The 24,396-nt window shown below is 43.9% G+C and overlaps 1 long non-coding RNA gene across 1 annotated transcript in view; it reads right to left on the bottom strand.

Moving 5' to 3' along the window:
• LOC307181365 overlaps window positions 1–24,396 on the bottom strand; it is a 1,041,989-nt gene that overhangs the window by 668,606 nt on the left and 348,987 nt on the right. The gene's annotated exons all lie outside the window — the stretch shown is intronic.

Here is a 24,396-nt window from a genome sequence, read left to right on the forward strand (position 1 = left end):
TGGTACCCATTACACGGGTCTCAACTCTCCAGGTTTAAGGTATTCTTCCTTCAGCTAAAACATGCATGTGGAACCCAAGTATGATCAACCATGTGAATGGGAGACGTTTTCAAATATGTCTCAGTTTTCCTCCCCTGGTACTCGGGTGCAACATTCCAGACGCTTTACTAACACTCTCCCCACTTGGAGAGTCAGCGCCTTTAACCTCCTTTTTGGCCCAGTTTGCAATTTCTGCGGAAGATGAACAGGAATAGCGAGAACCAATGAGAGGCTAGCTGGAGGTGTCTGGACGGGCAAATTTAACTCTCATTTCCCACCAGGAAGATGAAATAACCAAAGGCTCAGCGTGCCGTACCGGAACCAGATTAGGGCCGGAAGCCATCCTGCGGTGTTGCGGCCAGCTCAAAGGAAAGCGAGTTGAAGAAAGGAGCTCAGGGGCACTGTAATTCACAAACCTGCAGAGTTATAAATGACAGCTATCGTCCAAAAATAGACTGAAGTAAGGCTGCCAAGAGGACTTGAAAGCGGGGCAGAATTGCAGGAAACCGATTTCAGGAGGTAGACTGGAATTGCATTGAAAGCATAGGAAAAGAGGCAGAACGTCCACAATGATGCACTTGGCCAAAAAGGGCGTATGCGTTTTTTCCTGAATATATTCAGGAAAAAACGCATACGCCCTTTTTGGCCAACCAAGCAAGCTTGCAAAGGAAATCTGCACTACAATGAAGTCTCACTTCCCCCCGGTCAAAAGGGCCATCTGAAAAAAGTGTAAAATCCAGAAAGGCAGGACAGGCCATGGAGAACTGGGAGCCTTGTTATGCTGATGGGCGGGATGTAAATTGCCAACAACCACTCCGGAGAAGTGTATGGTGTTTCCTGAAACATCTAAAAAACAAAGCAACAGAACCTAGGGCACATCCACTTATGGTCCTATAGATTAGGGAAATTAAAATAAAAAAGACACAGCCACCCCAAAGTTTGGAATGGCTCTGTTTACAAGAACCTCGTTTACAGTACAAGTTCAACATTGCAGAAAGTGAAAAATGGATAAAGAAGTTGTGGTATTTACTTACAAAGCAATATCACTCAGCAATGAAATCTGTGTCATCAGGCCCTTAGCAGCACAATGAGTGGATTCAGGTATGATGATTCTAACTGAAGTAAGTCACACAGAAAAAGAAACATCATAAGATATCAGTAATACATGGAATGTAAACTTGGCTACACAGGAACTGAATTACAGAACAGAACAGGGTCTCAAATTTAGAAAACCAACTTATGCTTGCTTAAGGGTAAAGGTGAGTTGGGGTGCTGCATAAAACCAGAGATTGAAATGAGCACAGATAAAGTTCCTTAAGTCAAATATGGAATAGACAAGAGCTACTCCTTGTTCAACGAAATGGACTCAACACCGCATATTAAACACCTAAGAATGTACCTGACTAGTAAGTATCTTAAAACCTATGGATTGCTATGTCTCCGAAAGAGAATCAAGCATGTGTACAGGGGCATAAACGCAGCAGTGATAGGATTGGAGAGGTTCGGTGAGCAAATGAAGACCCTTTGAAGTCATATTGCATGGTACCCATTCCACGGGTTTCAACTACCCAGGTTTAAGGTATTCTTCCTTCAGCTAAAACATGCATGTGGAACCTAGAGTATGATTAACCATGTGATCGGGAGACGTGTTCAAATATGTCTCAGTTTTCCTCCCCTGGTACTCGGGTGCAACATTCCAGACGCTTTACTAACACTCTCCCCACTTGGAGAGTCAGTCCCTTTAACCTCCTGTTTGGCCCAGTTTGCAATTTCTGTGGAAGATGAACAGGAATAGCGAGAACCAATGAGAGGCTAGCTGGAGGTGTCTGGACGGGCAAATTTAACTCTCATTTCCCACCAGGAAGAGGAATTAACCAAAGGCTCAGCATGCCGGGCCGGAACCAGATTAGGGCCTGAAGCCATCCTGCGGTGTTGCGGCCAGGTCACAAGAAAGCGAGTTGAAGAAAGGAGCTCAGGGGCACTGTAATTCACAAACTTGCAGAGTTATAAATGACAGCTATCGTCCAAAAATAGACTGAAGTAAGGCAGCCAAGAGGATTTGAAAGCGGGGCAGAATTGCAGGAAACCGATTTCAGGAGGTAGACTGGAATTGCATTGAAAGCATAGGAAAAGAGGCAGAACGTCCACAATGATGCACTTGGCCAAAAAGGGCATATGCGTTTTTTCCTGAATATATTCAGGAAGAAACGCATACACACTTTTTGGCCAACCAAGCAAGCTTGCAAAGGAAATCTGCACTACAATGAAGTCTCACTTCCCCCCGGTCAAAAGGGCCATCTGAAAAAAGTGTAAAATCCAGAAAGGCAGGACAGGCCATGGAGAACTGGGAGCCTTGTTATGCTGATGGGCGGGATGTAAATTGCCAACAGACACTCCGGAGAAGTGTATGGTGTTTCCTGAAACATCTAAAAAACAAAGCAACAGAACCTAGGGCACTTCCACTTATGGTCCTATAGCTTAGGGAAATTAAAATCAAAAAGACACAGCCACCCCAAAGTTTGGGACGCCTCTGTTTACAAGAACCTCGTTTACAGTACAAGTTCAACATCGCAGAAAGTGAAAAATGGATAAAGAACTTGTGGTATTTACTTACAAAGCAATATCACTCAGCAATGAAATCTATGTCATCAGGCCCTTAGCATCACAATGAGTGGATTCAGGTATGATGATTCTAACTGAAATAAGTCACACAGAAAAAGAAACATCATAAGATATCACTAATACACGGAATGTAAACTTGGCTACAGAGGAACTGAATTCCAAAACAGAACAGGGTCTCAAATTTAGAAAACCAACTTATGCTTGCTTAAGGGTAAAGGTGAGTTGGGGTGCTGCATAAAACCAGAGATTGAAATGAGCACAGATAAAGTTCCTTAAGCCAAATATGGAATACACAAGAGCTACTCCTTGCTCAACGAAATGGACTCAACACCCCATATTAAACGCCTAAGAATGTACCTGACTAGTAAGTATCTTAAAACCTATGGATTGCTATGTCTCCAAAAGAGAATCAAGCGTGTGTACAGGGGCATAAACGCAGCAGTGATAGGATTGGAGAGGTTCGGTGAGCAAATGAAGACCCTTTGAAGTCATATTGCATGGTACCCATTACACGGGTCTCAACTCTCCAGGTTTAAGGTATTCTTCCTTCAGCTAAAACATGCATGTGGAACCCAAGTATGATCAACCATGTGAACGGGAGACGTGTTCAAATATGTCTCAGTTTTCCTCCCCTGGTACTCGGGTGCAACATTCCAGACGCTTTACTAACACTCTCCCCACTTGGAGAGTCAGCGCCTTTAACCTCCTGTTTGGCCCAGTTTGCAATTTCTGCGGAAGATGAACAGGAATAGCGAGAACCAATGAGAGGCTAGCTGGAGGTGTCTGGACGGGCAAATTTAACTCTCATTTCCCACCAGGAAGAGGAAATAACCAAAGGCTCAGCGTGCCGTACCGGAACCAGATTAGGGCCTGAAGCCATCATGCGGTGTTGCGGCCAGCTCAAAAGAAAGCGAGTTGAAGAAAGGAGCTCAGGGGCACTGTAATTCACAAACCTGCAGAGTTATAAATGACAGCTATCGTCCAAAAATAGACTGAAGTAAGGCTGCCAAGAGGACTTGAAAGCGGGGCAGAATTGCAGGAAACCGATTTCAGGAGGTAGACTGGAATTGCATTGAAAGCATAGGAAAAGAGGCAGAACGTCCACAATGATGCACTTGGCCAAAAAGGGCGTATGCGTTTTTTCCTGAATATATTCAGGAAAAAACGCATACGCCCTTTTTGGCCAACCAAGCAAGCTTGCAAAGGAAATCTGCACTACAATGAAGTCTCACTTCCCCCCGGTCAAAAGGGCCATCTGAAAAAAGTGTAAAATCCAGAAAGGCAGGACAGGCCATGGAGAACTGGGAGCCTTGTTATGCTGATGGGTGGGATGTAAATTGCCAACAACCACTCGGGAGAAGTGTATGGTGTTTCCTGAAACATCTAAAAAACAAAGCAACAGAACCTAGGGCACTTCCACTTATGGTCCTATAGCTTAGGGAAATTAAAATCAAAAAGACACAGCCACCCCAAAGTTTCGGACGCCTCCGTTTACAAGAACCTCGTTTACCGTACAAGTTCAATATCAGAGAAAGTGAAAAATGGATAAAGAACTTGTGGTACTTACGTACAATGCAGTATCACTCAGCAATGAAATCTATGTCATCAGGCCCGTAGCAGCATAATGAGTGGATTCAGGTACGATGATGCTAACTGAAATAAGTCACACAGAAAAAGAAACATCATAAGATATCACTAATACACGGAATGTAAACTTGGCTACACAGGAACTGCATTCCAAAACAGAACAGGGTCTCAAATTTAGAAAACCAACTTATGCTTGCTTAAGGGGAAAGGTGAGTTGGGGTGCTGCATAAAACCAGAGATTGAAATGAGCACAGATAAAGTTCCTTAAGCCAAATATGGAATAGACAAGAGCTACTCCTTGCTCAACGAAATGGACTCAACACCCCATATTAAACGCCTAAGTATGTACCTGACTAGTAAGTATCTAAAAACCTATGGATTGCTATGTCTCCAAAAGAGAATCAAGCGTGTGTACAGGGGAATAAACACAGCAGTGATAGGATTGGAGAGGTTCGGTGAGCAAATGAAGACCCTTTGAAGTCATATTGCATGGTACCCATTCCACGGGTCTCAACTCTCCAGGTTTAAGGTATTCTTCCTTCAGCTAAAATATGCATGTGGAACCCAGAGTATGATCAACCATGTGAATGGGAGACGTGTTCAAATATGTCTCAGTTTTCCTCCCCTGGTACTCGGGTGCAACATTCCAGACGCTTTACTAACACTCTCCCCACTTGGAGAGTCAGTCCCTTTAACCTCCTGTTTGGCCCAGTTTGCAATTTCTGCGGAAGATGAACAGGAATAGCGAGAACCAATGAGAGGCTAGCTGGAGGTGTCTGGACGGGCAAATTTAACTCTCATTTCCCACCAGGAAGAGGAAATAACCAAAGGCTCAGCGTGCCGTACCGGAACCAGATTAGGGCCTGAAGCCATCCTGCGGTGTTGCGGCCAGCTCAAAAGAAAGCGAGTTGAAGAAAGGAGCTCAGGGGCACTGTAATTCACAAACCTGCAGAGTTATAAATGACAGCTATCGTCCAAAAATAGACTGAAGTAAGGCTGCCAAGAGGACTTGAAAGCGGGGCAGAATTGCAGGAAACCGATTTCAGGAGGTAGACTGGAATTGCATTGAAAGCATAGGAAAAGAGGCAGAACGTCCACAATGATGCACTTGGCCAAAAAGGGCGTATGCGTTTTTTCCTGAATATATTCAGGAAAAAACGCATACGCCCTTTTTGGCCAACCAAGCAAGCTTGCAAAGGAAATCTGCACTACAATGAAGTCTCACTTCCCCCCGGTCAAAAGGGCCATCTGAAAAAAGTGTAAAATCCAGAAAGGCAGGACAGGCCATGGAGAACTGGGAGCCTTGTTATGCTGATGGGCGGGATGTAAATTGCCAACAGACACTCGGGAGAAGTGTATGGTGTTTCCTGAAACATCTAAAAATCAAAGCAGCAGAGCCTAGGGCACTGCCACTTATGGTCCTATAGCTTAGGGAAATTAAAATCAAAAAGACACAGCCACCCCAAAGTTTGGGACGCCTCTGTTTACAAGAACCTCGTTTACAGTACAAGTTCAACATCGCAGAAAGTGAAAAATGGATAAAGAAGTTGTGGTATTTACTTACAAAGCAATATCACTCAGCAATGAAATCTATGTCATCAGGCCCTTAGCATCACAATGAGTGGATTCAGGTATGATGATTCTAACTGAAATAAGTCACACAGAAAAAGAAACATCATAAGATATCAGTAATACGCGGAATGTAAACTTGGCTACACAGGAACTGAATTACAGAACAGAACAGGGTCTCAAATTTAGAAAACCAACTTATGCTTGCTTAAGGGTAAAGGTGAGTTGGGGTGTTTCATAAAACCAGAGATTGAAATGAGCACAGATAAAGTTCCTTAAGTCAAATATGGAATAGACAAGAGCTACTCCTTGCTCAACGAAATGGACTCAACACCGCATATTAAACGCCTAAGAATGTACCTGACTAGTAAGTATCTTAAAACCTATGGATTGCTATGTCTCCAAAAGAGAATCAAGCATGTGTACAGGGGCATAAACGCAGCAGTGATAGGATTGGAGAGGTTCGGTGAGCAAATGAAGACCCTTTGAAGTCATATTGCATGGTACCCATTACACGGGTCTGAACTCTCCAGGTTTAAGGTATTCTTCCTTCAGCTAAAACATGCATGTGGAACCCAAGTATGATCAACCATGTGAACGGGAGACGTGTTCAAATATGTCTCAGTTTTCCTCCCCTGGTACTCGGGTGCAACATTCCAGACGCTTTACTAACACTCTCCCCACTTGGAGAGTCAGCGCCTTTAACCTCCTGTTTGGCCCAGTTTGCAATTTCTGCGGAAGATGAACAGGAATAGTGAGAACCAATGAGAGGCTAGCTGGAGGTGTCTGGACGGGCAAATTTAACTCTCATTTCCCACCAGGAAGATGAAATAACCAAAGGCTCAGCGTGCCGTACCGGAACCAGATTAGGGCCTGAAGCCATCCTGCGGTGTTGCGGCCAGCTCAAAAGAAAGCGAGTTGAAGAAAGGAGCTCAGGGGCACTGTAATTCACAAACCTGCAGAGTTATAAATGACAGCTATCGTCCAAAAATAGACTGAAGTAAGGCTGCCAAGAGGACTTGAAAGCGGGGCAGAATTGCAGGAAACCGATTTCAGGAGGTAGACTGGAATTGCATTGAAAGCATAGGAAAAGAGGCAGAACGTCCACAATGATGCACTTGGCCAAAAAGGGCGTATGCGTTTTTTCCTGAATATATTCAGGAAAAAACGCATACGCCCTTTTTGGCCAACCAAGCAAGCTTGCAAAGGAAATCTGCACTACAATGAAGTCTCACTTCCCCCCGGTCAAAAGGGCCATCTGAAAAAAGTGTAAAATCCAGAAAGGCAGGACAGGCCATGGAGAACTGGGAGCCTTGTTATGCTGATGGGCGGGATGTAAATTGCCAACAGACACTCGGGAGAAGTGTATGGTGTTTCCTGAAACATCTAAAAATCAAAGCAACAGAGCCTAGGGCACTGCCACTTATGGTCCTATAGCTTAGGGAAATTAAAATCAAAAAGACACAGCCACCCAAAAGTTTGGGACGCCTCTGTTTACAAGAACCTCGTTTACCGTACAAGTTCAATATCAGAGAAAGTGAAAAATGGATAAAGAACTTGTGGTACTTACGTACAATGCAGTATCACTCAGCAATGAAATCTATGTCATCAGGCCCATAGCAGCATAATGAGTGGATTCAGGTACGATGATTCTAACTGAAATAAGTCACACAGAAAAAGAAACATCATAAGATATCAGTAATACACGGAATGTAAACTTGGCTACACAGGAACTGCATTCTAAAACAGAACAGGGTCTCAAATTTAGAAAACCAACTTATGCTTGCTTAAGGGGAAAGGTGAGTTGGGGTGCTGCATAAAACCAGAGATTGAAATGAGCACAGATAAAGTTCCTTAAGCCAAATATGGAATAGACAAGAGCTACTCCTTGCTCAACGAAATGGACTCAACACCCCATATTAAACGCCTAAGAATGTACCTGACTAGTAAGTATCTTAAAACCTATGGATTGCTATGTCTCCGAAAGAGAATCAAGCATGTGTACAGGGGCATAAACGCAGCAGTGATAGGATTGGAGAGGTTCGGTGAGCAAATGAAGACCCTTTGAAGTCATATTGCATGGTACCCATTCCACGGGTTTCAACTACCCAGGTTTAAGGTATTCTTCCTTCAGCTAAAACATGCATGTGGAACCTAGAGTATGATCAACCATGTGATCGGGAGACGTGTTCAAATATGTCTCAGTTTTCCTCCCCTGGTACTCGGGTGCAACATTCCAGACGCTTTACTAACACTCTCCCCACTTGGAGAGTCAGTCCCTTTAACCTCCTGTTTGGCCCAGTTTGCAATTTCTGCGGAAGATGAACAGGAATAGCGAGAACCAATGAGAGGCTAGCTGGAGGTGTCTGGACGGGCAAATTTAACTCTCATTTCCCACCAGGAAGAGGAATTAACCAAAGGCTCAGCATGCCGGGCCGGAACCAGATTAGGGCCTGAAGCCATCCTGCGGTGTTGCGGCTAGGTCACAAGAAAGCGAGTTGAAGAAAGGAGCTCAGGGGCACTGTAATTCACAAACCTGCAGAGTTATAAATGACAGCTATCGTCCAAAAATAGACTGAAGTAAGGCTGCCAAGAGGACTTGAAAGCGGGGCAGAATTGCAGGAAACCGATTTCAGGAGGTAGACTGGAATTGCATTGAAAGCATAGGAAAAGAGGCAGAACGTCCACAATGATGCACTTGGCCAAAAAGGGCGTATGCGTTTTTTCCTGAATATATTCAGGAAAAAACGCATACGCCCTTTTTGGCCAACCAAGCAAGCTTGCAAAGGAAATCTGCACTACAATGAAGTCTCACTTCCCCCCGGTCAAAAGGGCCATCTGAAAAAAGTGTAAAATCCAGAAAGGCAGGACAGGCCATGGAGAACTGGGAGCCTTGTTATGCTGATGGGCGGGATGTAAATTGCCAACAGACACTCGGGAGAAGTGTATGGTGTTTCCTGAAACATCTAAAAATCAAAGCAACAGAGCCTAGGGCACTGCCACTTATGGTCCTATAGCTTAGGGAAATTAAAATCAAAAAGACACAGCCACCCAAAAGTTTGGGACGCCTCTGTTTACAAGAACCTCGTTTACCGTACAAGTTCAATATCAGAGAAAGTGAAAAATGGATAAAGAACTTGTGGTACTTACGTACAATGCAGTATCACTCAGCAATGAAACCTATGTCATCAGGCCCGTAGCAGCATAATGAGTGGATTCAGGTACGATGATTCTAACTGAAATAAGTCACACAGAAAAAGAAACATCATAAGATATCACTAATACACGGAATGTAAACTTGGCTACACAGGAACTGCATTCTAAAACAGAACAGGGTCTCAAATTTAGAAAACCAACTTATGCTTGCTTAAGGGGAAAGGTGAGTTGGGGTGCTGCATAAAACCAGAGATTGAAATGAGCACAGATAAAGTTCCTTAAGCCAAATATGGAATAGACAAGAGCTACTCCTTGCTCAACGAAATGGACTCAAAACCCCATATTAAACGCCTAAGAATGTACCTGACTAGTAAGTATCTTAAAACCTATGGATTGCTATGTCTCCGAAAGAGAATCAAGCATGTGTACAGGGGCATAAACGCAGCAGTGATAGGATTGGAGAGGTTCGGTGAGCAAATGAAGACCCTTTGAAGTCATATTGCATGGTACCCATTCCACGGGTTTCAACTACCCAGGTTTTAGGTATTCTTCCTTCAGCTAAAACATGCATGTGGAACCCAGAGTATGATCAACCATGTGATCGGGAGACGTGTTCAAATATGTCTCAGTTTTCCTCCCCTGGTACTCGGGTGCAACATTCCAGACGCTTTACTAACACTCTCCCCACTTGGAGAGTCAGCGCATTTAACCTCCTGTTTGGCACAGTTTGCAATTTCTGCGGAAGATGAACAGGAATAGCGAGAACCAATGAGAGGCTAGCTGGAGGTGTCTGGACGGGCAAATTTAACTCTCATTTCCCAACAGGAAGAGGAAATAACCAAAGGCTCAGCGTGCCGTACTGGAACTAGATTAGGGCCTGAAGCCATCCTGCGGTGTTGCGGCCAGCTCAAAAGAAAGCGAGTTGAAGAAAGGAGCTCAGGGGCACTGTAATTCACAAACCTGCAGAGTTATAAATGACAGCTATCGTCCAAAAATAGACTGAAGTAAGGCTGCCAAGAGGACTTGAAAGCGGGGCAGAATTGCAGGAAACCGATTTCAGGAGGTAGACTGGAATTGCATTGAAAGCATAGGAAAAGAGGCAGAACGTCCACAATGATGCACTTGGCCAAAAAGGGCGTATGCGTTTTTTCCTGAATATATTCAGGAAAAAACGCATACGCCCTTTTTGGCCAACCAAGCAAGCTTGCAAAGGAAATCTGCACTACAATGAAGTCTCACTTCCCCCCGGTCAAAAGGGCCATCTGAAAAAAGTGTAAAATCCAGAAAGGCAGGACAGGCCATGGAGAACTGGGAGCCTTGTTATGCTGATGGGCGGGATGTAAATTGCCAACAGACACTCGGGAGAAGTGTATGGTGTTTCCTGAAACATCTAAAAAACAAAGCAACAGAGCCTAGGGCACTGCCACTTATGGTCCTATAGCTTAGGGAAATTAAAATCAAAAAGACACAGCCACCCCAAAGTTTGGGACGCCTCTGTTTACAAGAACCTCGTTTACAGTACAAGTTCAACATCGCAGAAAGTGAAAAATGGATAAAGAAGTTGTGGTATTTACTTACAAAGCAATATCACTCAGCAATGAAATCTATGTCATCAGGCCCTTAGCATCACAATGAGTGGATTCAGGTATGATGATTCTAACTGAAATAAGTCACACAGAAAAAGAAACATCATAAGATATCAGTAATACGCGGAATGTAAACTTGGCTACACAGGAACTGAATTACAGAACAGAACAGGGTCTCAAATTTAGAAAACCAACTTATGCTTGCTTAAGGGTAAAGGTGAGTTGGGGTGCTTCATAAAACCAGAGATTGAAATGAGCACAGATAAAGTTCCTTCAGTCAAATATGGAATAGACAAGAGCTACTCCTTGCTCAACGAAATGGACTCAACACCGCATATTAAACGCCTAAGAATGTACCTGACTAGTAAGTATCTTAAAACCTATGGATTGCTATGTCTCCAAAAGAGAATCAAGCATGTGTACAGGGGCATAAACGCAGCAGTGATAGGATTGGAGAGGTTCGGTGAGCAAATGAAGACCCTTTAAGTCATATTGCATGGTACCCATTACACGGGTCTCAACTCTCCAGGTTTAAGGTATTCTTCCTTCAGCTAAAACATGCATGTGGAACCCAAGTATGATCAACCATGTGAACGGGAGACGTGTTCAAATATGTCTCAGTTTTCCTCCCCTGGTACTCGGGTGCAACATTCCAGACGCTTTACTAACACTCTCCCCACTTGGAGAGTCAGCGCCTTTAACCTCCTGTTTGGCCCAGTTTGCAATTTCTGCGGAAGATGAACAGGAATAGTGAGAACCAATTAGAGGCTAGCTGGAGGTGTCTGGACGGGCAAATTTAACTCTCATTTCCCACCAGGAAGATGAAATAACCAAAGGCTCAGCGTGCCGTACCGGAACCAAATTAGGGCCTGAAGCCATCCTGCGGTGTTGCGGCCAGCTCAAAAGAAAGCGAGTTGAAGAAAGGAGCTCAGGGGCACTGTAATTCACAAACCTGCAGAGTTATAAATGACAGCTATCGTCCAAAAATAGACTGAAGTAAGGCTGCCAAGAGGACTTGAAAGCGGGGCAGAATTGCAGGAAACCGATTTCAGGAGGTAGACTGGAATTGCATTGAAAGCATAGGAAAAGAGGCAGAACGTCCACAATGATGCACTTGGCCAAAAAGGGCGTATGCGTTTTTTCCTGAATATATTCAGGAAAAAACGCATACGCCCTTTTTGGCCAACCAAGCAAGCTTGCAAAGGAAATCTGCACTACAATGAAGTCTCACTTCTCCCCGGTCAAAAGGGCCATCTGAAAAAAGTGTAAAATCCAGAAAGGCAGGACAGGCCATGGAGAACTGGGAGCCTTGTTATGCTGATGGGCGGGATGTAAATTGCCAACAGACACTCGGAAGAAGTGTATGGTCTTTCCTGAAACATCTAAAAAACAAAGCAACAGAGCCTAGGGCACTTCCACTTATGGTCCTATAGCTTAGGGAAATGAAAATCAAAAAGACACAGCCACCCCAAAGTTTGGGACGCCTCTGTTTACAAGAACCTCGTTTACAGTACAAGTTCAACATCGCAGAAAGTGAAAAATGGATAAAGAAGTTGTGGTATTTACTTACAAAGCAATATCACTCAGCAATGAAATCTATGTCATCAGGCCCTTAGCAGCACAATGAGTGGATTCATGTATGATGATTCTAACTGAAATAAGTCACACAGAAAAAGAAACATCATAAGATATCAGTAATACACGGAATGTAAACTTGGCTACACAGGAAATCAATTACAGAACAGAACAGGGTCTCAAATTAGAAAACCAACTTATGCTTACTTAAGGGTAAAGGTGAGTTGGGGTGCTGCATAAAACCAGAGATTGAAATGAGCACAGATAAAGTTCCTTAAGCCAAATATGGAATAGACAAGAGCTACTCCTTGCTCAACGAAATGGACTCAAAACCCCATATTAAACGCCTAAGAATGTACCTGACTAGTAAGTATCTTAAAACCTATGGATTGCTATGTCTCCGAAAGAGAATCAAGCATGTGTACAGGGGCATAAACGCAGCAGTGATAGGATTGGAGAGGTTCGGTGAGCAAATGAAGACCCTTTGAAGTCATATTGCATGGTACCCATTCCACGGGTTTCAACTACCCAGGTTTTAGGTATTCTTCCTTCAGCTAAAACATGCATGTGGAACCCAGAGTATGATCAACCATGTGATCGGGAGACGTGTTCAAATATGTCTCAGTTTTCCTCCCCTGGTACTCGGGTGCAACATTCCAGACGCTTTACTAACACTCTCCCCACTTGGAGAGTCAGCGCCTTTAACCTCCTGTTTGGCACAGTTTGCAATTTCTGCGGAAGATGAACAGGAATAGCGAGAACCAATGAGAGGCTAGCTGGAGGTGTCTGGACGGGCAAATTTAACTCTCATTTCCCAACAGGAAGAGGAAATAACCAAAGGCTCAGCGTGCCGTGCCGGAATCAGATTAGGGCCTGAAGCCATCCTGCGGTGTTGCGGCCAGCTCAAAAGAAAGCGAGTTGAAGAAAGGAGCTCAGGGGCACTGTAATTCACAAACCTGCAGAGTTATAAATGACAGCTATCGTCCAAAAATAGACTGAAGTAAGGCTGCCAAGAGGACTTGAAAGCGGGGCAGAATTGCAGGAAACCGATTTCAGGAGGTAGACTGGAATTGCATTGAAAGCATAGGAAAAGAGGCAGAACGTCCACAATGATGCACTTGGCCAAAAAGGGCGTATGCGTTTTTTCCTGAATATATTCAGGAAAAAACGCATACGCCCTTTTTGACCAACCAAGCAAGCTTGCAAAGGAAATCTGCACTACAATGAAGTCTCACTTCCCCCCGGTCAAAAGGGCCATCTGAAAAAAGTGTTAAATCCAGAAAGGCAGGACAGGCCATGGAGAACTGGGAGCCTTGTTATGCTGATGGGCGGGATGTAAATTGCCAACAGACACTCAGGAGAAGTGTATGGTGTTTCCTGAATCATCTAAATATCAAAGCAACAGAGCCTAGGGCACTGCCACTTATGGTCCTATAGCTTAGGGAAATTAAAATCAAAAAGACACAGCCACCCCAAAGTTTGGAACGGCTCTGTTTACAAGAACCTCGTTTACAGTACAAGTTCAACATCGCAGAAAGTGAAAAATGGATAAAGAAGTTGTGGTATTCACTTACAAAGCAATATCACTCAGCAATGAAATCTATGTCATCAGGCCGTTAGCAGCACAATGAGTGGATTCAGGTATGATGATTCTAACTGAAATAAGTCACACAGAAAAAGAAACATCATAAGATATCACTATAACACGGAATGGAATCTTGGCTACACAGGAACTGAATTACAGAACAGAACAGGGTCTCAAATTTAGAAAACCAACTTATGCTTTCTTAAGGGTAAAGGTGAGTTGGGGTGCTGCATAAAACCAGAGATTGAAATGAGCACAGATAAGGTTCCTTAAGCCAAATATGGAATAGAGAAGAGCTACTCCTTGCTCAACAAAATGGACTCAACACCGCATATTAAACGCCTAAGAATGTACCTGACTAGTAAGTATCTTAAAACCTATGGATTGCTATGTCTCCGAAAGAGAATCAAGCATGTGTACAGGGGCATAAACGCAGCAGTGATAGGATTGGAGAGGTTCAGTGAGCAAATGAAGACCCTTTGAAGTCATATTGCATGGTACCCATTCCACGGGTTTCAACTACCCAGGTTTACGGTATTCTTCCTTCAGCTAAAACATTCATGTGGAACCTAGAGTATGATCAACTATGTGATCGGGAGACGTGTTCAAATATGTCTCAGTTTTCGTACCTTGGTACTCGGGTGCAACATGCCAGACGCTTTACTAACACTCTCCCGACTTGGAGAGTCAGTCCCTTTAACGTCCTGCTTGGCCCAGTTTGCAATTTCTGCTGAAGATGAACAGGAATAGCGAGAACCAATGAGAGACTAGCTGGAGATGTCTAAACGGGCAAATTTAACTCTCATTTCCCACCAGGAAGAGGAATTAACCAAAGGTTCAGCGTGCCGTGCCGGAACCACATTAGGGCCTGAAGCCATCCTGCGGTGTTGCGGCCAGCTCAAAAGAAAGCGAGTTGAAGAAAGGAGCTCAGGGGCACTGTAATTCACAAACCTGCAGAGTTATAAATGACACCTATTGTCTAAAAATAGACTGAAGTAAGGCTGCCAAGAGGACTTGAAAGCGGGGCAGAATTGCAAGAAACCAATTTCAGGAGGTAGACTGGAATTGCATTGAAAGCATAGGAAAAGAGGCAGAACGTCCACAATGATGCACTTGGCCAAAAAGGGCGTATGCGTTTTTTCCTGAATATATTCAGGAAAAAACGCATACGCCCTTTTTGGCCAACCAAGCAAACTTGCAAAGAAATGTGCACTACAATGAAGTCTCACTTCCCTCTGGTCAAAAGGGCCATCTGAAAAAAGTGTAAAATCCAGAAAGGCAGGACAGGCCATGGAGAACTGGGAGCCTTGTTATGCTGATGGGCGGGATGTAAATTGCCAACAGACACTCGGGAGAAGTGTATGGTGTTTCCTGAAACATCTAAAAAACAAAGCAACAGAGCCTAGGGCACTGCCACTTATGGTCCTATAGCTTAGGGAAATTAAAATAAAAAAGACACAGCCACCCCAAAGTTTGGGACGCCTCTGTTTACAGGAACCTCGTTTACCGTACAAGTTCAACATCGCAGAAAGTGAAAAATGGATAAAGAAGTTGTGGTATTTACTTACAAAGCAATATCAGTCAGCAATGAAATCTGTGTCATCAGGCCCTTAGCAGCACAATGAGTAGATTCAGGTATGATGATTCTAACTGAAGTAAGTCACACAGAAAAAGAAACATCATAAGATATCAGTAATACACGGAATGTAAACTTGGCTACACAGGAACTGAATTACAGAACAGAACAGGGTCTCAAATTTAGGAAACCAACTTATGCTTGCTTAAGGGGAAAGGTGAGTTGGGGTGCTGCATAAAACCAGAGATTGAAATGAGCACAGATAAAGTTCCTTAAGTCAAATATGGAATAGACAAGAGCTACTCCTTGCTAAACGAAATGGACTCAACACCGCATATTAAACGCCTAAGAATGTACCTGACTAGTAAGTATCTTAAAACCTATGGATTGCTATGTCTCCGAAAGAGAATCAAGCATGTGTACAGGGGCATAAACGCAGCAGTGATAGGATTGGAGAGGTTCGGTGAGCAAATGAAGACCCTTTGAAGTCATATTGCATGGTACCCATTACACGGGTCTTAACTCTCCAGGTTTAAGGTATTCTTCCTTCAGCTAAAACATGCATGTGGAACCCAAGTTTGATCAACCATGTGAACGGGAGACGTGTTCAAATATGTCTCAGTTTTCCTCCCCTGGTACTCGGGTGCAACATTCCAGATGCTTTACTAACACTCTCCCCACTTGGAGAGTCAGTGCCTTTAACCTCCTGTTTGGCCCAGTTTGCAATTTCTGCGGAAGATGAACAGGAATAGCGAGAACCAATGAGAGACTAGCTGGAGGTGTCTGGACGGGCAAATTTAACTCTCATTTCCCACCAGGAAGAGGAAATAACCAAAGGATCAGCGTGCCGTGCCGGTATCAGATTAGGGCCTGAAGCCATCCTTCGGTGTTGCGGCCAGGTCACAAGAAAGCGAGTTGAGGAAAGGAGCTCAGGGGCACTGTAATTCACAAACCTGCAGAGTTATAAATGACAGCTATCGTCCAAAAACAGACTGAAGTAAGGCTGCCAAGAGGACTTGAAAGCGGGGCAGAATTGCAGGAAACCGATTTCAGGAGGTAGACTGGAATTGCATTGAAAGCATAGGAAAAGAGGCAGAACGTCCACAATGATGCACTTGGCCAAAAAGGGTGTATGCGTTTTTTCCTGAATATATTCAGGAAAAAACGCATACGCCCTTTTTGGCCAACCAAGCAAGCTTGCAAAGGAAATCTGCACTACAATGAAGTCTCACTTCCCCCCGGTCAAAAGGGCCATCTGAAAAAAGTGTAAAATCCAGAAAGGCAACAGGCCATTGAGAACTGGGAGCCTTGTTATGCTGAAGGGCGGGATGTAAATTGCCAACAGACACTCGGGAGAAGTGTATGGTGTTTCCTGAAACATCTAAAAAACAAAGCAAGAGAGCCTAGGGCACTGCCACTTATGGTCCTATAGCTTAGGGAAATTAAAATCAAAAAGATACAGCCACCCCAAAGTTTGGGACGCCTCTGTTTACAAGAACCTCGTTTACAGTACAAGTTCAACATCGCAGAAAGTGAAAAATGGATAAAGAAGTTGTGGTATTTACTTACAAAGCAATATCACTCAGCAATGAAATCTATGTCATCAGGCCCTTAGCAGCACAATGAGTGGATTCAGGTATGATGATTCTAACTGAAATAAGTCACACAGAAAAAGAAACATCATAAGATATCAGTAATACATGGAATGGAAACTTGGCTACACAGGAACTGAATTACAGAACAGAACAGGGTCACAAACTTAGAAAACCAACTTATGCTTGCTTAAGGGTAAAGGTGAGTTGGGGTGCTGCATAAAACCAGAGATTGAAATGAGCACAGATAAAGTTCCTTAAGCCAAATATGGAATAGACAAGAGCTACTCCTTGCTCAACGAAATGGACTCAACACCGCATATTAAACGCCTAAGAATGTACCTGAGTAGTAAGTATCTTCAAACCTATGGATTGCTATGTCTCCGAAAGAGAATCAAGCATGTGTACAGGGGCATAAACGCAGCAGTGATAGGATTGGAGAGGTTCGTGAGCTAATGAAGACCCTTTGAAGTCATATTGCATGGTACCCATTACACGGGTTTCAACTACCCAGGTTTAAGATATTCTTCCTTCAGCTAAAACATGCATGTGGAACCTAGAGTATGATCAACCATGTGATCGGGAGACGTGTTCAAATATGTCTCAGTTTTCGTACCCTGGTACTCGGGTGCAACATTCCAGACGCTTTACTAACACTCTCCCCACTTGGAGAGTCAGTCCCTTTAACCTCCTGTTTGGCCCAGTTTGCAATTTCTGTGGAAGATGAACAGGAATAGCGAGATCCAATGAGAGACTAGCTGGAGGTGTCTGGACGGGCAAATTTAACTCTCATTTCCCACCAGGAAGATGAAATAACCAAAGGCTCAGCGTGCCGTACCGGAACCAAAATAGGGCCTGAAGCCATCCTGCGGTGTTGCGGCCAGCTCAAAAGAAAGCGAGTTGAAGAAAGGAGCTCAGGGACACTGTAATTCACAAACCTGCAGAGTTATAAATGACAGCTATCGTCCAAAAATAGACTGAAGTAAGGCTGCCAAGAGGACTTGAAAGCGGGGCAGAATTGCAGGAAACCGATTTCAGGAGGTAGACTGGAATTGCATTGAAAGCATAGGAAAAGAGGCAGAACGTCCACAATGATGCACTTGGCCAAAAAGGGCGTATGCGTTTTTTCCTGAATATATTCAGGAAAAAACGCATACGCCCTTTTTGGCCAACCAAGCAAGCTTGCAAAGGAAATCTGCACTACAATGAAGTCTCACTTCTCCCCGGTCAAAAGGGCCATCTGAAAAAAGTGTAAAATCCAGAAAGGCAGGACAGGCCATGGAGAACTGGGAGCCTTGTTATGCTGATGGGCGGGATGTAAATTGCCAACAGACACTCGGAAGAAGTGTATGGTCTTTCCTGAAACATCTAAAAAACAAAGCAACAGAGCCTAGGGCACTTCCACTTATGGTCCTATAGCTTAGGGAAATGAAAATCAAAAAGACACAGCCACCCCAAAGTTTGGGACGCCTCTGTTTACAAGAACCTCGTTTACCGTACAAGTTCAACATCGCAGAAAGTGAAAAATGGATAAAGAAGTTGTGGTATTTACTTACAAAGCAATATCACTCAGCAATGAAATCTATGTCATCAGGCCCTTAGCAGCACAATGAGTGGATTCATGTATGATGATTCTAACTGAAATAAGTCACACAGAAAAAGAAACATCATAAGATATCAGTAATACACGGAATGTAAACTTGGCTACACAGGAACTCAATTACAGAACAGAACAGGGTCTCAAATTAGAAAACCAACTTATGCTTACTTAAGGGTAAAGGTGAGGTGGGGTGCTGCATAAAACCAGAGATTGAAATGAGCACAGATAAAGTTCCTTAAGCCAAATATGGAATAGACAAGAGCTACTCCTTGCTCAACGAAATGGACTCAAAACCCCATATTAAACGCCTAAGAATGTACCTGACTAGTAAGTATCTTAAAACCTATGGATTGCTATGTCTCCAAAAGAGAATCAAGCATGTGTACAGGGGCATAAACGCAGCAGTGATAGGATTGGAGAGGTTCGGTGAGCAAATGAAGACCCTTTGAAGTCATATTGCATGGTACCCATTCCACGGGTTTCAACTACCCAGGTTTTAGGTATTCTTCCTTCAGCTAAAACATGCATGTGGAACCCAGAGTATGATCAACCATGTGATCGGGAGACGTGTTCAAATATGTCTCAGTTTTCCTCCCCTGGTACTCGGGTGCAACATTCCAGACGCTTTACTAACACTCTCCCGACTTGGAGAGTCAGTCCCTTTAACCTCCTGTTTGGCACAGTTTGCAATTTCTGCGGAAGATGAACAGGAATAGCGAGAACCAATGAGAGGCTAGCTGGAGGTGTCTGGACGGGCAAATTTAACTCTCATTTCCCAACAGGAAGAGGAAATAACCAAAGGCTCAGCGTGCCGTGCCCGAATCAGATTAGGGCCTGAAGCCATCCTGCGGTGTTGCGGCCAGCTCAAAAGAAAGCGAGTTGAAGAAAGGAGCTCAGGGGCACTGTAATTCACAAACCTGCAGAGTTATAAATGACAGCTATCGTCCAAAAATAGACTGAAGTAAGGCTGCCAAGAGGACTTGAAAGCGGGGCAGAATTGCAGGAAACCGATTTCAGGAGGTAGACTGGAATTGCATTGAAAGCATAGGAAAAGAGGCAGAACGTCCACAATGATGCACTTGGCCAAAAAGGGCGTATGCGTTTTTTCCTGAATATATTCAGGAAAAAACGCATACGCCCTTTTTGACCAACCAAGCAAGCTTGCAAAGGAAATCTGCACTACAATGAAGTCTCACTTCCCCCCGGTCAAAAGGGCCATCTGAAAAAAGTGTAAAATCCAGAAAGGCAGGACAGGCCATGGAGAACTGGGAGCCTTGTTATGCTGATGGGCGGGATGTAAATTGCCAACAGACACTCGGGAGAAGTGTATGGTGTTTCCTGAATCATCTAAATATCAAAGCAACAGAGCCTAGGGCACTGCCACTTATGGTCCTATAGCTTAGGGAAATTAAAATCAAAAAGACACAGCCACCCCAAAGTTTGGAACGGCTCTGTTTACAAGAACCTCGTTTACAGTACAAGTTCAACATCGCAGAAAGTGAAAAATGGATAAAGAACTTGTGGTACTTACGTACAATGCAGTATCACTCAGCAATGAAATCTATGTCATCAGGCCCGTAGCAGCATAATGAGTGGATTCAGGTACGATGATTCTAACTGAAATAAGTCACACAGAAAAAGAAACATCATAAGATATCACTAATACACGGAATGTAAACTTGGCTACACAGGAACTGCATTCCAAAACAGAACAGGGTCTCAAATTTAGAAAACCAACTTATGCTTGCTTAAGGGTTAAGGTGAGTTGGGGTGCTGCATAAAACCAGAGATTGAAATGAGCACAGATAAAGTTCCTTAAGCCAAATATGGAATAGACAAGAGCTACTCCTTGCTCAACGAAATGGACTCAAAACCCCATATTAAACGCCTAAGAATGTACCTGACTAGTAAGTATCTTAAAACCTATAGATTGCTATGTCTCCGAAAGAGAATCAAGCATGTGTACAGGGGCATAAACGCAGCAGTGATAGGATTGGAGAGGTTCGGTGAGCAAATGAAGACCCTTTGAAGTCATATTGCATGGTACCCATTCCACGGGTTTCAACTACCCAGGTTTTAGGTATTCTTCCTTCAGCTAAAACATGCATGTGGAACCCAGAGTATGATCAACCATGTGATCGGGAGACGTGTTCAAATATGTCTCAGTTTTCCTCCCCTGGTACTCGGGTGCAACATTCCAGACGCTTTACTAACACTCTCCCCACTTGGAGAGTCAGCGCCTTTAACCTCCTGTTTGGCACAGTTTGCAATTTCTGCGGAAGATGAACAGGAATAGCGAGAACCAATGAGAGGCTAGCTGGAGGTGTCTGGACGGGCAAATTTAACTCTCATTTCCCACCAGGAAGAGGAAATAACCAAAGGCTCAGCGTGCCGTGCCGGAACCAGATTAGGGCCTGAAGCCATCCTGCGGTGTTGCGGCCAGCTCAAAAGAAAGCGAGTTGAAGAAAGGAGCTCAAGGGCACTGTAATTCACAAAACTGCAGAGTTATAAATGACAGCTATCGTCCAAAAATAGACTGAAGTAAGGCTGCCAAGAGGACTTGAAAGCGGGGCAGAATTGCAGGAAACCGATTTCAGGAGGTAGACTGGAATTGCATTGAAAGCATAGGAAAAGAGGCAGAACGTCCACAATGATGCACTTGGCCAAAAATGGCGTATGCGTTTTTTCCTGAATATATTCAGGAAGAAACGCATACGCCCTTTTTGGCCAACCAAGCAAGCTTGCAAAGGAAATCTGCACTACAATGAAGTCTCACTTCCCCCCGGTCAAAAGGGCCATCTGAAAAAAGTGTTAAATCCAGAAAGGCAGGACAGGTCATGGAGAACTGGGAGCCTTGTTATGCTGATGGGCGGGATGTAAATTGCCAACAACCACTCGGGAGAAGTGTATGGTGTTTCCTGAAACATCTAAAAAACAAAGCAACAGAACCTAGGGCACTTCCACTTATGGTCCTATAGCTTAGGGAAATTAAAATCAAAAAGACACAGCCACCCCAAAGTTTGGAACGGCTCTGTTTACAAGAACCTCGTTTACAGTACAAGTTCAACATCGCAGAAAGTGAAAAATGGATAAAGAAGTTGTGGTATTCACTTACAAAGCAATATCACTCAGCAATGAAATCTATGTCATCAGGCCGTTAGCAGCACAATGAGTGGATTCAGGTATGATGATTCTAACTGAAATAAGTCACACAGAAAAAGAAACATCATAAGATATCACTATAACACGGAATGGAATCTTGGCTACACAGGAACTGAATTACAGAACAGAACAGGGTCTCAAATTTAGAAAACCAACTTATGCTTTCTTAAGGGTAAAGGTGAGTTGGGGTGCTGCATAAAACCAGAGATTGAAATGAGCACAGATAAGGTTCCTTAAGCCAAATATGGAATAGACAAGAGCTACTCCTTGCTCAACAAAATGGACTCAACACCGCATATTAAACGCCTAAGAATGTACCTGACTAGTAAGTATCTTAAAACCTATGGATTGCTATGTCTCCGAAAGAGAATCAAGCATGTGTACAGGGGCATAAACGCAGCAGTGATAGGATTGGAGAGGTTCAGTGAGCAAATGAAGACCCTTTGAAGTCATATTGCATGGTACCCATTCCACGGGTTTCAACTACCCAGGTTTACGGTATTCTTCCTTCAGCTAAAACATTCATGTGGAACCTAGAGTATGATCAACTATGTGATCGGGAGACGTGTTCAAATATGTCTCAGTTTTCGTACCTTGGTACTCGGGTGCAACATGCCAGACGCTTTACTAACACTCTCCCGACTTGGAGAGTCAGTCCCTTTAACGTCCTGCTTGGCCCAGTTTGCAATTTCTGCTGAAGATGAACAGGAATAGCGAGAACCAATGAGAGACTAGCTGGAGATGTCTAAACGGGCAAATTTAACTCTCATTTCCCACCAGGAAGAGGAATTAACCAAAGGTTCAGCGTGCCGTGCCGGAACCACATTAGGGCCTGAAGCCATCCTGCGGTGTTGCGGCCAGCTCAAAAGAAAGCGAGTTGAAGAAAGGAGCTCAGGAGCACTGTAATTCACAAACCTGCAGAGTTATAAATGACACCTATTGTCTAAAAATAGACTGAAGTAAGGCTGCCAAGAGGACTTGAAAGCGGGGCAGAATTGCAAGAAACCAATTTCAGGAGGTAGACTGGAATTGCATTGAAAGCATAGGAAAAGAGGCAGAACGTCCACAATGATGCACTTGGCCAAAAAGGGCGTATGCGTTTTTTCCTGAATATATTCAGGAAAAAACGCATACGCCCTTTTTGGCCAACCAAGCAAACTTGCAAAGAAATGTGCACTACAATGAAGTCTCACTTCCCCCTGGTCAAAAGGGCCATCTGAAAAAAGTGTAAAATCCAGAAAGGCAGGACAGGCCATGGAGAACTGGGAGCCTTGTTATGCTGATGGGCGGGATGTAAATTGCCAACAGACACTCGGGAGAAGTGTATGGTGTTTCCTGAAACATCTAAAAAACAAAGCAACAGAGCCTAGGGCACTGCCACTTATGGTCCTATAGCTTAGGGAAATTAAAATAAAAAAGACACAGCCACCCCAAAGTTTGGGACGCCTCTGTTTACAGGAACCTCGTTTACCGTACAAGTTCAACATCGCAGAAAGTGAAAAATGGATAAAGAAGTTGTGGTATTTACTTACAAAGCAATATCAGTCAGCAATGAAATCTGTGTCATCAGGCCCTTAGCAGCACAATGAGTAGATTCAGGTATGATGATTCTAACTGAAGTAAGTCACACAGAAAAAGAAACATCATAAGATATCAGTAATACACGGAATGTAAACTTGGCTACACAGGAACTGAATTACAGAACAGAACAGGGTCTCAAATTTAGGAAACCAACTTATGCTTGCTTAAGGGGAAAGGTGAGTTGGGGTGCTGCATAAAACCAGAGATTGAAATGAGCACAGATAAAGTTCCTTAAGTCAAATATGGAATAGACAAGAGCTACTCCTTGCTCAACGAAATGGACTCAACACCGCATATTAAACGCCTAAGAATGTACCTGACTAGTAAGTATCTTAAAACCTATGGATTGCTATGTCTCCGAAAGAGAATCAAGCATGTGTACAGGGGCATAAACGCAGCAGTGATAGGATTGGAGAGGTTCGGTGAGCAAATGAAGACCCTTTGAAGTCATATTGCATGGTACCCATTACACGGGTCTTAACTCTCCAGGTTTAAGGTATTCTTCCTTCAGCTAAAACATGCATGTGGAACCCAAGTTTGATCAACCATGTGAACGGGAGACGTGTTCAAATATGTCTCAGTTTTCCTCCCCTGGTACTCGGGTGCAACATTCCAGATGCTTTACTAACACTCTCCCCACTTGGAGAGTCAGTGCCTTTAACCTCCTGTTTGGCCCAGTTTGCAATTTCTGCGGAAGATGAACAGGAATAGCGAGAACCAATGAGAGACTAGCTGGAGGTGTCTGGACGGGCAAATTTAACTCTCATTTCCCACCAGGAAGAGGAAATAACCAAAGGATCAGCGTGCCGTGCCGGTATCAGATTAGGGCCTGAAGCCATCCTTCGGTGTTGCGGCCAGGTCACAAGAAAGCGAGTTGAGGAAAGGAGCTCAGGGGCACTGTAATTCACAAACCTGCAGAGTTATAAATGACAGCTATCGTCCAAAAACAGACTGAAGTAAGGCTGCCAAGAGGACTTGAAAGCGGGGCAGAATTGCAGGAAACCGATTTCAGGAGGTAGACTGGAATTGCATTGAAAGCATAGGAAAAGAGGCAGAACGTCCACAATGATGCACTTGGCCAAAAAGGGTGTATGCGTTTTTTCCTGAATATATTCAGGAAAAAACGCATACGCCCTTTTTGGCCAACCAAGCAAGCTTGCAAAGGA

The sequence above is a fragment of the Stenella coeruleoalba genome, assembly GCF_951394435.1.
Source record: "Stenella coeruleoalba genome assembly, contig: scaffold_107, whole genome shotgun sequence".
NCBI lineage: Eukaryota > Metazoa > Chordata > Mammalia > Artiodactyla > Delphinidae > Stenella > Stenella coeruleoalba.